The 15926-nt window shown below is 47.9% G+C and overlaps 1 protein-coding gene and 1 pseudogene across 1 annotated transcript in view; one reads left to right on the top strand and one right to left on the bottom strand.

Annotated features, from left to right (window-relative positions):
• LOC120851169 overlaps positions 1 to 4077 on the bottom strand; it is a 534438-nt gene extending 530361 nt beyond the window's left edge. Inside the window, exon 1 of the mRNA XM_042288512.1 lies at positions 3677 to 4077. The gene's annotated coding sequence lies outside the window, so the exon portion shown is untranslated. The remainder of the gene's footprint in view (positions 1 to 3676) is intronic.
• Positions 4078 to 4565: 488 nt separating this feature from the next.
• LOC120851170 lies at positions 4566 to 10221 on the top strand (annotated as a pseudogene).
• The last annotated feature ends 5705 nt before the right edge of the window (positions 10222 to 15926 follow it).

The raw sequence follows: 15926 nt of genomic DNA, 5'->3' as shown, positions 1-15926 counted from the left end.
GTTATATACAAAAAATATAAGTGTGTCTCCCACTATATTTAGTGGGCAAACCTATAGGCTGGTGAATGACCTGACACTAACTTAATTTTCCCGCTACATTTACTTGGGAAACGCTTGACGCTATAATTAACGTTCAACTTTGTCAAAAAGACTTCGTCCGGAGATTTTCATCTAATTTATTTCATTTTCTCTCAGGGCCCGGTGGCGTTACATAGGGGAGTGAGTTTTAACACAAAAGTTATGAACATAACAACAAACAAGGACAAAAAAAAGTAGGAACAAAGGCTAAGGGAAAAGAAGAAGGTTAGTAATCGCAATTTTAAAATCAGGAGCATCAGTTACCGAGACTATGGGCGGTGGAAGGCGGATGCAACCTACTGAGGTTTGGGGACGAAAAAATTCCTTAAATGAGGACGTGGTAAAATGGGGGGGATGCCTAGATTTAACTGGTGATTTGTTCGTGATGATATGTAAGACAGTTCTATAAGTAATGTTATATATATATATATATATATATATATATATATATATATAGATATATATATATTTGTACATGCAACTTGACGCGAACACTTTCAGCATAGCCACCACCAAACAAGGTGACTGTGTCTATGATTTCACCATTGTAACTACAGTTGTCCCGCCTGCAGCGCGAGCGTATTTTCGGCGAGATTGCGAGCCGGAAATTACGTCACGTGAAACCGATCTAAAAAGTCATCCAGAACTTCATCCCCCGGGCAACCGAGCCCTATCACTCTCGACTCCAGTAAAGGAGGACCCAAACATCAAGCAACAAGACAGAAACAAATGCACCAAGATCTGCTCCTCTCGAAATACACGTGCGGAAGAAAGAGTTGGCAGGGCGCAACAAAACACTGCTTGGGATGGAAGCCAGGTGCTCGACGGAGAGGCGCGATACTGGAGAGCAGAGTGGAAATTTTAAAAGACCAGCGAATGTTTTTTTTTTTTTGTTTTTTTTTTATTTTTATTTATCGTTGATTTAAAAGGAACAGTCTGCAGTGCCTGCGCACTACAGGAAACACATCGGAAGAAAAAAATAGAAATCAGTCCTGCTGAATGCACGGATGTTAAACAGATACAGTAGAGGCCTCAGCACGCGTATACTAGAAGCTCAAAACAAGGACGTGATATTATTTTTCATTTGAAAAATAGTCATTTTCATTTATTTTTCTGTGTAACTGTCATGTGTGTCTTAACAATGTCCTTTGTGCCTCAATCGTAAGTCAATATTTTTGTGTATTTCGAAATTCTTGATTCAACACATGCGTCTTTACATGATTTGTTTTTTCAATGATTGTGCAATAAAAGTAAAAGATACAGAAGAGCAGAGCTGCAATGACTTCTTTATTTTGTTGTTGTGCATGTTTTATGTTTCTTGTTCTTTTCTTAGAGATTTATTATATGATATACGCATGATATTGTCAAGTTTTCTTGCTTATAATATTTCTTTAAAATTGTATCTACAGCGTGTGTACAGTTGTAAAGCGTGGGTGCTATATGATTCGGTCAGGTAGAAATGCCTTTTGTCTTTAGGCCCGTGATAATTCTAGTAAACGTCAATTCAATTCAATGCAATGCAATTATTTAGAAAGGCAGACTGCAGACTCGGGCGGCCCATTGCATTTAGTGATGGAGCGATGGTAGAACGAACATAACGTTTTTGCAGCTGTACAACAGAAGGCTGCTTTCATTTCCTGTGAGGGATCCACGTGACTTTACACATGGTTAGGCTATTCCAAGTAGTCTCATTATTTTGTCAGTTCTCGCCAAATTTATTAAACACGACAAAAAGAAGGGAAAAAAAATCTTCCGCCGAAACTTTTTTTTTTTTTGTTTATTTTTCCGAGAGTTGACACGGCTGTTTATTTTCACACACAGCTGTCATTTCAACCATTCGAAAGTCGTTCCTCGTTATGTCAAAACTGACAGTCTGTCCCTTTTTTTAAAGCCGGATGGCACCAAGAGATACTCGATGTAGCTTACGACGCACCAAATATAGTCAAGGCAGAAGGTTCACAAACGATAACGAACAAACTTAACGCACCAAATCTCCCAGCTTCTGAACCAACAAAACATGCTCTATCTGTAAAAACATAAATAAAACAAAAATAAAAACGGGCTAACATTTTTTTTTTTTTTTTAATATGAGCGTGAATATTGTCTAAAAATGTGTAAACGTGTTTCTTTTTTACATCGTATTGTATGCATTTTGTATAGAGCATGATACGGCTGCTGAAGGGTATGAATGACACGGCTGCCTTCGGGGCTGAAGGGGCCATGATTAGGTGTTTTTCTTTTATTAACCTTCTAGCCCTGTCACATCACCAATGGCTAGTAAATACAAATACAAACCATTGTCGTTGTTAAATTTAGGTTGAACTGACTTTTTTTCTTTTTTTTTTTTTTCTTAATCGTTCCTGTTTTTTGGTTTTTTTTTTTAAAGTATGTTTCGATTAGCTGATGGGACACCAATTCTATATGTAGAAAGATAAATTTATTGTTGGCGTTATCTACGAGACGCCCCGTCTCGTACGACACCACGAGGTAAGAAGAACGTAAACAGAGTCGAGTGGACGGAAGTCGCCCCCTTCGGAGTTCAACGGAACGTCTACGCGGTCGCCCTCGCAAAGGCACACTTAATGGGCCATTAAAAGCTCACGAGATGATTAGGCCATCGCTAGACGTGGTAAAGAGATACACTTTTCTGGAGTAACTGGATATGCTCTGCTTGCGGTGCCATACAAGTCTCTACACTAGTTACTTATTCTAAAGCGCATAAAAATTTAAAAAAAGATTGACGTGATATGATTCGATTCAAAATAGACATTTTAGGTACCTAAGCCCTAAGGAGAATACTCGGACCTTACTCGGATGAGATTCGAAGTATGTACGTAACCAAAAATAAAACGTTGAGAAACGGACGTGTAAAAGTGTCATTCGTTTGAGATGTTCGATTTTGAACAGTACCTGCAGCAGACAACTCCTCGTGTAGCCCGTGTAACACTCGCAGTACGGAAGCTTGGGTAATCCGGCAAGATATGTTGTTTAGTAAATAATAAAATAAATTTGTATAATCGCTGATATGGTCGTTCTGCCTAATTATTACAACCCCCCCCCCCCCCCCTCCGCCAAGTACTACTGGGGCGCAATAATGGCTTGCAGTATCCTGTATGTAAATAAATAAATATATATATATAAAGTAAATAAAGGGTCGATTCGAGGGTGTTTTGTAGGAATTTGCAGGCCGTGAAAGTAGATGGCATGTGCCAGTAATACTGTGGCAACTACGACGGCAGCGCCGGGACGTTTTCCAATAAACTGTTTATAGTTTCCATTCGAGGTCACATACGATTCTCAGAAAAAAACGTAGCTCAACTGTCCCGCGGTATGTTTCGGAGTCATTAGCAAGTAGCTTTCGAGTGACAACTGTCGATGTGGAATCAGCTACACAACTCCACCGTCGAGATTGTTGATCAGTACCAACTTTCAATGCACCCGCAACACTTGCGTCATAGAGGCGTGCCTTTCAATCAATCAAACGTGCCGCTGGGAGACTTCTCTTGCTTATTTTTCTTTTTCCAATACCTCGCGCGCTTCGAAGAACACGTAAAGCTACCGTAGCCGCTGGATTTTCAAAACAAGTGTGAGCACTCACGTTTCAGAGCACGGGCATCCGACGTGTCGAAGAACACAGCGATCACTCGCTCGAAGACGGTGGGCGCTCGAGTGTGCTACGCTGACGCTGGCTGTCAGTTCACGGTAGGCCTAGCACGACCACGGTAGGACGATTCCGTCGCTGCCGTCGGCAATCCACTCGGTGGGCACTCGTCGAAGGCTCGTGGCATATCTTTCCCGATGACAGCCCCACGCGCGCTCGCAATTTTTGTCACTGACACGACAGAGAAGAGGCACTGGCGATGGATTCACAACACGGCACACACACAGGCAACGACCACTGCTCGGTGGAGCGAGAGACACACCACGACGAAACTCGACGTCGAAGCACTCCAACGTGCACAGCTGGCTCAGCTGAAACGACCACCGATCTCGCGAATCCTCGACTCGTACTCTCTTCTTGTTTTTTTCACGTATCACACGAATGGGCGGGGTCAGCGAAAAAAAAAATAATAACGGCGCTGATTCACGTGACACCCACTCCAAATTATTAGAAGCGCAAAGACCCAAAAATAAGCTCGATCTTAGTAATTTTATGAAGGAAAAAACGGAGGTAAAACATATCACAGTGTGTTTGACGTTGCATGAAAGTACATATACAGGCGGATGAGCCAAATTTGTTTTATATGACGTCACGTAACGCGCTCTTTTACGTTCTCCGGGTTCTCCGCCTGCGTGCCCGTGTACCGGCAACGTGGAAAAAAGTGCTGCAAACTTCCGCAACGATGGTGTTTCCCACCGCCCTGAGATGGCGCCACATGCCCGTCCACCCAGAAATTCGCAAAGCATCCGGTTTCTTAGCGATCGCAGCGGCAGTTTTGAAAATGCTGAAATCGCGTTTTCGAAGTCTTTATTGATTTGTTAGAAGGATGTCACCTAACAGGTGGGTGCTTTCATAATGTTTCCGGAAAACAACGTCACTGCTGCGATACACAAAAACATCTCAAAGAGGGAATTGTCTCTTCAGACGTGCGATTGGGGCGGGGCGGGGCGGGGGGGGAGGTCGAAGATTGGGCCGCCGGCGGCCCAATCTTCGTCCCAATGAGCCATCCGAAGGGGGTTAACACGCGCCTCAGTGTTACACCCACTGTCCCCTATTGCGCCTCCAAAAAGTGCGACCCGCCAAGGAGTCAGAAAAATATAAATGGACAAATAAAAGTCCACACTGCAGTCACAAGGATATTTGCGACACGTGCAAAGACGCGGACATTGGCAGTCCCAGTTGGTGGTCTCGATGGGCCCATATCCCTGGCAACGCCTTGGTGTGCACAAAGAAGTAGCAAAAACATTACCTCTAAGGTGTTACCTTGTTCTTTCCTAGCTTACTTTGCAGGAAAACACCGGAATCGCGCATTGTCTAAAACTAAATAAAGTAGACAAACGCTCGAACAACTTCAACTTGTCGCGGCAAGCCCAACACGCCTAATTTTACGTCTACTCTCTTTCTCCACTCTTCTGTCACCCTCTTTCTCGTTCTTTCTCTGGGGACCGCCGATGTCAGCGCCCAGGATTTGAAGCGTTCTGCTCCCGTCTTTAACCCTCCTGGCTCATGCACCGTGGGGTGCGTGCAAAAAGAACGTTGGGAACAAAACAGATATGTAACCAGTTTGTTCCAAACGCTTTTTCTTTTTTTTTTTTTCTTTTTTTTTGCATTTGAATTCGCGTTTTTCAGCGCGAGCACTTGACAATGACATTGACAACTTTTTTTTTATGTGTTTTCTTTTGGTTTTTATCTACAGGTTTTCCCGCTCATTTTAATCCAAGCGACGACCAATTTAATCCCGGGGTCACTCATTTTAATCCAAGCGCCATACAATTTAATCCAAGCGCCACACAATTTAATCCCGGGGTCAGTCAATTTAATCCACAATATATATATGGACTTATTGTGTTCAGTGGTCGTGTTTTGCTTACACATTTGGTAACTTAGAATAATTGTTTATACAATTTAAATTTTGGGGGGGGGCAATTGAGAGTTTGATCACTAATGTGATTACTTTGAGTTACTAGTCCCACTATTGACGAGGCTTAATTGATATGTTGGTTACTCTTTCTACAGCGCAGCTCTTAGGCACCTGTTTCCGGCTTAAGCGGCGTCGGCGTCGCCGTCGGCGTAACCACGCGGTGAATGATGGGTAAATTCTCCCGCTGAATTTAGCGGAAAAATTTCCCCGCTAAATCTAGCGGAAAACTTTTCCTGCTAAATCTATCGAAAAATTTTCCCAGCTAGACTTAACGAAAAATTTGCCCCGCAGATTCTAGTGGAACATTTCCCCGCTAAGTCTAGCAGAAAAGTTTCCCCGCTAAATCTAGTGTAAAAATTTTCCCGGTAAATTTAGCGGAAACTTTTTTCCCGCTAAAGCTAGTGGAATGTTTTCCCCGTTAAATCTAGCGGAAAATTTTTCCAGCTAGATTTAGCGAAAATTTTCCCCGCAAAGCCTAGCGGAAACGTTTCCCCGCTAAATCTAGTGGAAAATTTTTCCCGCTAAATCTAGCGGAAAATATTCCCCGCTAAATCTAGCGGAACAATTTACCAGCTAGATTTAGCGGAAAAGTTTCCCCGCTAAGTCTTGCGGAAAATTTTCCCAGCTAAATCTAGTGTAAAAATTTTCCCACTAAATATAGCGGTAAATTTTTTTCCCGCTAAATATAGCGGAAAGTTTTCCCCGCAAAATCTAGCGGAAAATTTTCCCAGCTAGATTTAGCGAAAACTTTGCCCAGCAAAGTCTAGCGGAAAAGTTTTCTCGCTAAATCTCGTAGAAAAAGTTTCCCGCTAAATCTAGCGGAAAAATTTCCCAGCTAGATTTAGCGGAGAAAATTGTCCGCTAAATTTAGCGGGACAATGTTCTGCTAGATTTAGCAGGAAAAACATTCCGCTAGATTTAGCTTAAAAATTTTCCGCTAGATTTAGCGGGGAAGCTTTTCCGCTAGAATTTGCGGCGCAAATTTTCCGATAAATCTAGCTGGGAAAATTTTCCGCTAGATTTAGCGGGTGAAATATTCCACTAAATATAGCGGGGAATATTTTCCGCTAGATAGAGCGGGGAAAATGTTCCGCTAAATTTAGCGGGTAAAATGTTCCGCTAGATTTAGCAGGAAAACTTTTCTGCTACATTTAGCGGGAAAATGTTCCGCTAAATTTAGCAGGGGAATTTGCCCACCATGCACCGCGTCGTTACGCCGACGGCGTAGGCGACGCCGATGCCGCTTAAGCCGGAAACAGGTGCCTAAGAGCTGCGCTGTAAAAAGAGTAACCAACATATCAATTAAGCCTCGTCAATAGTGGGACTAGTAACTCAAAGTAATCACATTAGTGATCAAATTCTCAATTGCCCCCCAAAATTCAAATTGTATAAACAATTATTCTAAGTTACCAAATGTGTAAGCAAAACACGACCACTGAACACAATAAGTCCATATATATATTGTGGATTAAATTGACTGACCCCGGGATTAAATTGTGTGGCGCTTGGATTAAATTGTATGGCGCTTGGATTAAATTGAGTGACCCAGGGATTAAATTGGTCGTCGCTTGGATTAAAATGAGCGGGAAAACCTGTAGAGTTTGCGTGCAGTGGGCATCAGGTTCTACAAAAACCCCAAGTATAAACACAACAAGAAACAACCCTAAGTATAAGCGGGTTATTAATACCGTGGCGTAGCTTCGTTGTGGAGATTGCCAACCGAAAATGTGAGGACGTATCCTTTGCGTCGTATCGCCGCCTTTCCTCATCATCGTCAGAGTGGATCTGTGCTGCATGCCAACTTCCGCCCTTCGCCGACGACTTGTTCCCGTCCGAGCAGAGCCGAGTCGTGAACTCCACCACCAGCTCCTCCGAACAACCGGCAGTGCAGGCTTCCCCCGTGACCATCGTTTCGCCACCTCTTCCCTCTCCTCCGTCGGCGGCCAAGAACACCAATCTGGGAATATGGTTTTCGAACGTGCGCTCGCTGAAAAACAAACTGCTTGACTTACGCACTCTTCTCCTATCCTACCCGGACACAGTATTTGCAGTTTGTGAAATTTGGCTTGACCGCTCAATACCTGACGGGCTTCTTGTGGATGTGGAAAATATTACTATCTTCAGGAAGGACCGATCGAATGGAGGAATGGACGGGCTTCTTGTGGAAAAGATCTCTTTTCGGCCATAGAAGCAGAATGTGTTCCCACAAGGATGACGACTGGCCGGCAGCGACCATGGATCACTCAAGATATCATTCGGCTCTCCCGTAAGAAACGCCAGTTATTCAAGAAAGCACGTAGGACAAAAAATCCACTTCACCTCAGCACAGCGCAGCAAGCACAGAAAAGTCTGAAAAAACTAATCTACTCTGCACACAGGGCCTATATGGAGTCGATTGCAGAGAAAGCCATCCATTTCCCAAAGATTTTTTGGGCCCATGTAAACAATCAAAGAAAATCATCCTCCCGTCCTGAATTCTTAGTTAACGGAAGCCAGGTAATAGAACCCGGGGCTATAGCGGAACTTTTCAGTGACCACTTCTCATCGGCTTGGACCACCCATGGCAACCCCTCACCTCTACCCTCCAACACGCCTCGTTGTAGTTCACCACTTGCATCGTTCGATGTGCGTGAAGACGACGTTGCAGAAGCACTGCAGCGTATAAACCCATCTCAGAAGGCTGGACCTGATGGCGTGCACCCAGCTTTCCTGAGGATGTGCTCCAACAAACTCAGCCCGATCCTAGCAAAACTTTTCGCGAACTCTCTTCGTGCCGGCTCTGTCCCCCGACAATGGAAGACTGCCCAAGTCACCCCGATACACAAGGGAAGTGGGCTGTCCAAGTCACTCGTGTCCTCGTACCGGCCAATATCAACTACACCCATCGTATGTAGAACAATGGAGAGAATAGTTAACCGACATTTACTGGAACACATTGAGCGACACCAGCTGCTTTCCTCGCACCAGTATCGTTTCCGCCCCTGTCGGAGCTGTGAGCTAGCTCTCGCAACCGCGGTTCACACCATCAGTAGTTCCTTAGATGGACGTACACCATACGAGCTCGTCCAACTCGACTTCCAGCAGGCTTTCGATAAAGTTGACCACTCCATCGTATTGCAGAGACTCTCCGACATTGGATTATCCGGCAACCTGTTGGACTGGGTAACGTCCTTCCTGCTTGGTCGTACCCAGCACGTAGTCTTTGGCGGGCAGAGGTCGTGTCAGGGATTCCTCAGGGTAGCGTCCTAGGCCCGACCGTCTTTAACATATTTATCGATGACATCAACCGGGTCTTAGGTTGTACGCCCCTTCTTTATGCCGACGACCTCACCTTCGTGCAGCCAATCCGTCGCCCCCTCGATCACCAACTACTCCAAGCGGACCTGGACAATGTCGCCTGGCCAGGAAAAAACAGACTTCCACTGAACTTTGCCAAGTGCACTGTGATGCAGATGCACTCTCAGAAAAAAAGCTGTATTATTACACCCCTTGTCCCATATAATACACCCCAAAACTTCAATTCGACGTACAGAGCCCTATAGTCGAACAGACGGCCCCAACTTTTAAGAGGGGCTTGATAGCCTCGTGGTACAACCTATTAAAATAGTTAATGTACGGTTTACTGATTCAAAAAAAAACATTATCGGAGTTTTCTTGGCCCTACTGCAAAAACTCAGTGTTTTCTTTATGTGGTCTTTGATACGTACTTTAGCTATTTAAAACGTTACATCGCACCGTTATCAAGCCCCTTGTAAACTTCGGGGCCGTCCGTTCGACTATAGGACTCTTTACGTCGAAATGAAGTGTTGGGGTGTATTATATGGGACAAAGGGTGTAACGATGCACATTTTTACACTTTTTTTTATTGAGAGTGTATCCTCATCCAGGCAGCAGCGTTCCGCACTCCCCTGCTACAACCACGACGGAGTGAACATTTCCAGAACGACCAGCACCAAGTTGTTAGGTGTCAAACTGGACTGTCGACTCAGTTTCGGCACTCACATCGCCGAAGTGATCTCCCGAGCTCGAAGGAGGCTGGGTTTTGTTACCCGTGTCTCAAGAGGGGCCGGGTCAAGAACACTGAGGCACCTCTACACCGCACTGGTGCTGCCGCACCTTGAGTACTGTGCCGCAGTCTGGGACCCCCCTCAGGCCACCTTATCCGCTTCTCTTGAAAGTGTGCAAAGACGTGCCGCGTACACTATCTTGCGGTGGTAGACCCCTCATGTCCCCCGGTACCGGGACATAGCTACGGATGATCTGCTGGCACGTGTGGGTTGGAACTCTCTGGCCCTGCGCAGGGAAATCTCCTCGGTCCGGCTTTTGGCAACCTGCCTCCTGCCAGAGGCTCCCGAGGTTCCTCTTGCTCGGCAGCTTCGGCTGAACCGGAACGGTGGCCTTCAACCACTCTTTGCCCGCAGTGACCGGCACCGGAATACCTTCGTCATCAGGGCAGTAAATCTGTGGCGGTCCCTGCCATCAGAGCTGACAGCGGGCCTGGGCGAGAAAGAAGATATAAGACCCATCTGCTGGGGGGGCAATACCGCACTTGCGGTCCTAAGCAGCACGCAGCCGAGTGTTGTTTTGTTTGTTGTTGTTTCTTTTTTTATGCATTTTTTTTTTTGTCGCTCATGTAACTGCGGCACCACAGACCTCCTAGTATGGGCTCCTCGCCTTTTGTGGTGTCGCAACTCCTTCCGAGTTGAATAAATCTTATTATTATTATTATTATTATTATTATTATTATTATTATTAACTGTCGTGTCCAGAGACGGAAAGAGGTCTGGCAACTCTGGGTCGGGAGGAGACGAGGAGACGCCATATTAAAGGGATACTTCAACAAAATTTGAATTATTCACGTCGTGTTCAAAAATAGGTTGATTATGATCCACAATATCCATAAATGACAATCGCACGTTTGTATTTTGAGCCTGGTGGCTGTATTTTTCGTTATAAACGGCCCACTCTGGCAAGCGCTCGGAGAAGGCCCAGCGGAGACCACGTGACACCCAACGCAATCGTGACGTAGGTCGTCTCAAGACGAGCAAAGCTACGGCGAGGCTGACGTCGAGAGGATGGCCTAGTCGTTCCAGCCACCGAAGCGGCTGCTTTTGTACGAATTTTGAGTGGCGGGTTAATCTTCTTTAATCTTGTAGGGGGACAATAGCGACTTCTGCGACGCACAAAAGGCATTCTCGGGAAGAGGGGAGTTCCTCCTGCCCCTCTTCTCTCGTCGTGGCCGAAGGCGAGACAACCTCCGTCACTAGCTGTCAAGGTTACTAGACGGGCATTACAAGCGAGGCGTTAGCGACATCCACCAGGTGCTCTTTGCTAATCGTTTAATTCGTTTTAAAATTCCTTTTCGTGACTTTTTTAACAGGATATTGGTATGTTCGATGTGATGCTGCTTTTTTGAACACATATAGACCAAAAAATGAGCGCCGAAATTTCGTTGTAGCATCCCTTTAAAAGGGCGGGAAACAAACGTTCGTCTCGATCTCGTCTCTAACGTTCTTGGAGGTTCGCACACGGTACACGACATGGTGGCAGCGGTGGCGTGATCGACCACGAGACCGAGGACTCCTGGAGTCGGTTTCCGGTGCTGCGGCACAAGCGGGCGAGGCTTCGTTCTTCAATGGCGCGGCACAAGCGGGCGGTGTTCCGTTCTTCAACCCGTTCGCCGTTGAAACTCCAGAGAAGCTCGACTTCAGAGACCCAAACGACTGGAGGAGGTGGATCGCACGATGAGAACGCTATCGCATCATCTCCGGGCTCCATCTACGAGACCAAACGACCCAGGGGAACACATTTCTCTACGCGATGGGACGAGAGGCCGAGGACGTTCTATTTTCACTGAAGCTGTCAGCGGACGAACTAAACATTTACGATACAGTGAAAGACAAGTTTGAAGCTCACTTCATTCCTCATGCGAACGTCATATTTGAACGGGCAAATTTTAACATGAGGAAACAAGAAACGCACGAGACAGCGGAAGCATTCATAACAGACTTGCACAGGATGGCAGACACCTGCGACTACGGAAGCCTCAGGGAAGACCTGATCAGAGATCGGCTGGTCGTGGGCCTCATAGACAAGAAGTTGAGTGAAAAGCTTCAACTGGGACGCAAGACTAACTCCACAAGGGGCGATTGCGGCGGCTCGTAACTCCGAAACAGTTAAGCGTCAACAACACGAACTGCGTGGTCACGAGGCAGCGCGTGCCGACGTCGACGAAGTTCATAAAGGGGTATCCACACGAAGGAGAACTTCTCCACTTTACTCCGCGGAGCGCGCATCACGTGAGACATACGTCATTCCTTTTTGACGCCTCGCGGCGCCGTTCTCCCAGTTCTCCTCCGTGGCGGAGGCGCGGAGGCTTCGTGCTGTCAGCACGAAAGCTCTGCAGGTGCACGCGGCGGAGCCGGGGACGGAGTTTCCTGGGCTGTTGACGTCACGACATCCGTCCGCGGAGTTCTCCTGCGTGTGGAGGGGTATCCACACGAAGGAGAACTCCGCGGACGGATGTCGTGACGTCAACAACCCAGGAAACTCCGTCCCCGGCTCCGCCGCGTGCACCTGCGGAGCTTTCGTGCTGACAGCACGAAGCCTCCGCGCCTCCGCCACGGGGCAGAACGGGAGAACGGCGCCGCGAGGCGTCGAAAAGGGATGACGTATGTCTCACGTGATGCGCGCTCCGCGAAGGGAAGGAGCGGATTTCTCCTTCGTGTGGATACCCCAGGAAGGGTTATCCACACGAAGGAGAACTCCGCGGACGGATGTCGTGACGTCAACATCCCGGGAAACTCCGTCCCCGGCTCCGCCGCGTGCACTTGCGGAGCTTTCGTGCTGTCAGGACAAAGCCTCCGCGCCTCCGCCACGGAGGAGAACGCGCCGCGAGGCGTCAAAAAGGGATGACGTATGTCTCACGTGATGCGCGATCCGCGGAGGAAAGGGGCGGATTTCTCCTTCGTGTGGATACCCCATAAGCGAGGAGGCCGTTATTGTCCACCGTACCGCGAATATTCAAAGCTACCGACAGCGTCAGAAACATCGTGGTCCTGCAGATGGTGTGGCGGCACTCTGAGACATAGCAAGGCGCAATGCCCAGCAATGGGGAAGAAATGCAATGGATGCAAGAAAACTGGCCATTTTCAAGCGGTGTGCATGGCCAGAGAACGTCCAACACAGCCACGCTCAAGCAACAACGGGAGGCAAAGAAACTCCGCTGTGGAGGAGCTATTCGTGGGACAGGTGCTACACTCAACGAACAGACAACCATGGACGTTAAGAGCTAGAATTGGACAAAAGACGCTGACATTCAAGGTCGACACCGGTGCGGATGTCACGGTGATTCCAGCCACGGAATACGATGAACGTGCCATGGGTACCCTGACGGTGGCCAATGACAAGCTTCTCACGGCAGGAAGAGTACACCTCCCAACCCTTGGACGGTTCATCTCGACAATCCAGTGGAACAACAAGACAACCCAGCAGAAAATCTTTGTTGCTGAAGGTCTCCACTGTGCGTTACTGGGACGTCCAGCGATTCAAGCCCTCAACGTTCTTCCGGCACTGTATGAGGTCATGAGGTCAACACTACCAGCAGCCATTGTCCGAAGGAATACGAGTCGCTTCTGGAGGATCGTCTGGGAACAATGAAGACGACGTACAGGATCGCACTTCACTCTGATGCCAAGCCCTTTGCGATCACATATCCTCGACGTGTGCCTATCCCAATCCTTCCAAACGTTCGTCAGGATATACAGCGAATGCTGGATTTGGGAGTGATCCAACAGGTAGAGCACGCAACGGAATGGTGTGCGGCTATGGTAGTCGCAAAGAAAAAAAGACGACAGCCTGAGGATCTGTGTCGACTACACAGAGCTCAACAACCAGGTCATTCGGGAGCGCGTCATTATGCCCGCAGTCGAAGAGAACTTGGCAAAGGTCGCTGGAGCGCGCGTTTTCAGCAAGCTGGACGCAAACGCGGGTTACTGGCAAGTTCTCTTGGCACCCGAATCCAAGGAACTGACAACCTTCATCACGCCCGTAGGACGCTTCCAGTTCCAACGGCTGCCGTTTGGTATCTCAACAGCACCTGAATTCTTTCAGAAAGAGATGCTCCGAATTCTCGAGGGAATACCAGGTCAAGTATGTCACATGGGCGACATATTGGTGTTCGGGACTGACAGGCAGGAACATGACAGGAACCTCGAGCAGGTACTCTAATGTCTATGCAACGCAGGAGTCACCCTAACCAAGAACAAATGTCAGTTTGCAAAGAACAAAGTCAAGTTCTTGGGTCACATCCTGAACAGCACAGGCATCACAGCTGACCCAGAGAAAACAGCAGCTGTGACCAACATGCCAGCACCTGAAAACCTGAAGGAGCTAAGATCGTTTCTAGGAATGGTCAACCATCTGGCGAAATTCCTTCCCATGATGGCACAAAAAGCAAGGCCGCTGAGGGACTTGCCACACAGCGACGCAAGTTGGTATTGGGGGGAACCACAAGGGAGCGCCTTTCAACAAATCAAGGCCGAACTTAGTACGACTCCGGCCCTCGCTTTCTACAACCCTCAAGCGCAGATCACGCTTTCATCGGATGCATCGTCATACGGACTTGGGTCCGTACTGCTGCAGGAAGACCAAGATGGGAGAAGATTTCCTGTGGCTTACGCTTCTCGAGCCATGACGGAAGCAGAACAGAAATACGCTCAAGTAGAAAAGGAGGCGCTCGCTCTCGCATGGGCGTGCGAACACTTCCGAATGTACCTACTGGGACTGAGATTTCATGTGGAAACAGACCACGAACCGCTGGTACCGTTGTTCTCAACAAAGCGACTTGGCGAAATGACGCCACGTCTACAACGCTTGCGGATGAGGATCCTGGAGTACGACTTCACAATATCTCACACACCAGGTAAGGAGGCGCACACCGCTGACGTACTATCGGGGAAGCTCCACACATCCCAAGCAAGCCACACAGACAAGGAGGAATCCTACATAAAAGAGTATGAGCTCTTAGCACTGGAACTGTTGCCTGCGTCATCTGAACAACTCGATAAACTCAGGTCCGAATTGAGTAAGGATGTCACCACGGCACGGATCATGCTCTACTGCAAAAGCCAGTGCTCAAAGACTTGACACCAGAAGCAAGGAAGTACGGGAGCGTCGCATCAGAACTTGCCACAGTTCAAGGGCTCCTGATGAGAAACAACAGACTTGTTATTCCACCTGTAATGCGGCAAGACATTCTCGAACGCCTGCACAGTGGACACCAGGGCATCGTGAGATGTCGAGCTAGGGCGAGGGACTCGGTTTGGTGGCCAGGCATCAGTCAACAGATTTACGACTACGTCAACCTGTGCACTACCTGCCAGAAGTTCCGGCAACCAGGTGCGGGGCCTATAATTCAGACACCTCTGCCCGAACGTCCATGGCAGGAGATCGCTATGGATCTGTTTCTGTTGGATGGGAAGAACTACTTGGTAGTCATCGACTACTTTCCAAGTTCTTTGAGCTTAAGCAGCTCCGCCGTCAAAGGACGTCATCGAAGCACTGAGTGAAATATTCGCACGATTTGGAATCCCGGAGGTCATTCGTTCCGACGGTGGACCCCAGTTTGCATCAAGCGAATTCAAGTGCTTTACACACAGGTGGGGAGCGCGACACGTAACGTCGAGTCCCTACTATCCCCAAAGCAATGGCGAGTCAGAAAAAGCCGTCCGAACCGCGAAGAACCTGCTTAAGAAGTCCGAGGACCCTGCACAGGCTCTTCTGGCTCACAGGACTACGCCAGGGAAGGAGGGCTATTCACCAGCAGAACTGTTGATGGGACGACGACTGAAGCCTACAGTTCCTGTGTCACCGCAGCTTCTGACGCCCAACTGGAAGTACACTGCTCGCTACAGGCAGCGTCACAACGTAGTGAAAGCCAAAGAGGCAAGCCACTACAACAAGCGTCACAGAGCAAGAGACAGAGCTGAACTGGCACCTAGATCGGCAGTCTGGATGTACGCGGGCGCCGCACACAAAGGAGTGGTGCTGCAGCAGACCCACGAACCACGGTCATACCTGGTGCAGACTGAACATGGTGCATTACGTCGCACTACCAGACATCTGCAGACTGCGAGAGAAAACACCACACCCAGCTTGGTCGCAGACAAGGGACCACCAGCTTCATCTGGCAGAAATAACGGCCTGGTGACCAGAAGCGGAAGGATCTCTAGAGCACTGGCACGATATAGACAATAGGTCTTAGAA

Source organism: Ixodes scapularis, unplaced genomic scaffold (assembly GCF_016920785.2).
Source record: "Ixodes scapularis isolate PalLabHiFi unplaced genomic scaffold, ASM1692078v2 PGA_scaffold10__122_contigs__length_95168666, whole genome shotgun sequence".
Classification (NCBI taxonomy): domain Eukaryota; kingdom Metazoa; phylum Arthropoda; class Arachnida; order Ixodida; family Ixodidae; genus Ixodes; species Ixodes scapularis.
This window is presented reverse-complemented; position numbering and strand designations above follow the sequence as displayed.